This window comes from Nannospalax galili, unplaced genomic scaffold (assembly GCF_000622305.1).
Source record: "Nannospalax galili isolate Female #2095 unplaced genomic scaffold, S.galili_v1.0 scaffold1007, whole genome shotgun sequence".
In the NCBI taxonomy this organism is placed as follows: Eukaryota; Metazoa; Chordata; class Mammalia; order Rodentia; family Spalacidae; genus Nannospalax; species Nannospalax galili.
Genome location: NW_008355473.1, coordinates 1,147,366 through 1,148,649, shown reverse-complemented (window position 1 = coordinate 1,148,649; position 1,284 = coordinate 1,147,366).

Sequence of the window (1,284 nt, the reverse complement as noted above, 5' to 3'; positions counted from 1 at the left end):
GAAATAAAGAATGCCTAGCTAGTTTTGAAAACCAGAGGGAACTATATTACTCCTACAACCTACTGGCAAATTATACATACCAGATCAAGAAATATATGTCTAGGCAAGATTTATCTGAGAAAAAATTGGTCTTTACCGCAGATTTATCTACATGACACACAGTAATTAAAAGTACCAGACTGGTGGAACTAACTTCTTGGATGTTTAACTGACATACTTTTAAGCCTATACTAATTTGGTTAGAGGGACATAAAGGACAATTTTTGCTCTTTGCCTTCCTAAGTCGACTAGTTCCAGGGGACTATAAGCATCTCTCAAAATGTCCTGTAATTGTGGTGAGTCACCAGCCCTCTTGATCAAGGGGGCCATGGAGACCTTGACCTCCACGAGATGGACTTGAACCAGTGTCCAGTCTACAAAGAGGAGGGTCAACACAGAGGAAACATCTCATTCATGCTTCCAAGCGAAGCCAGCCATGGTTGAGCAGGACCTCTGACTTATCTTCACATAGACAGAACTGGTAAAAGAAAGGATCCAGGGGCTCCTCCCAAGCCCATGTGACCCCTGAGGAACAGATCCTCAAACAGCCGTAAGAGTGAAAATAAATTGGTTTATCTGGGCCGACTGTATGGCCTTAAACACCCTAAAGGAAAGTATAACCAAAGATTAAAGGGGCCAATATAATTTTTAAGAGTCCATATGTATAGGTAAAGGCTACATAACAAGCAACAATGCAAGACAGGAGATACCTTCTTTTGAGTTGTTGGCCAGGGTGGTCCAAGGGACTCCCAGATAGGACCCCAGCATAGAACTGGGAAAATGGACAGCTGACCCCAATCTTAACTAAAGGAATATTAACAACTGATTGCTGCTAGATGAGGAACAGCTGACCTTCCTAAAACAAAGACCTCTAGATAGGCTGACTAGATTCACTGGATGGACAAGTACTGGGGAATGGCTGGGGTACCGAAAACATAGCGGACAGTAGCAGGGATGACAGAGTATAAGGGCTCTAGTCGGGGGCAGGGCTATGGGAGGGTGCCATCTGGAAAGGGAGTGTATAAATGAATAAGATGGTTTGGGTTGTTCTGTGTGATATACACATGAAAAAATCAATAAATTAAAAAAAAGAATTATATTTGAGAGGATGCATAAAAATTTATGTCATGCTAATTAATAGAGGTGATAAACATTGCCATTGAAATCTACCTGATGACTTTATAGCCATGCTCAGATGCCTAGAAGCTCAGAAAGTAACCAACTGTGACTAGTAATAATCAGATA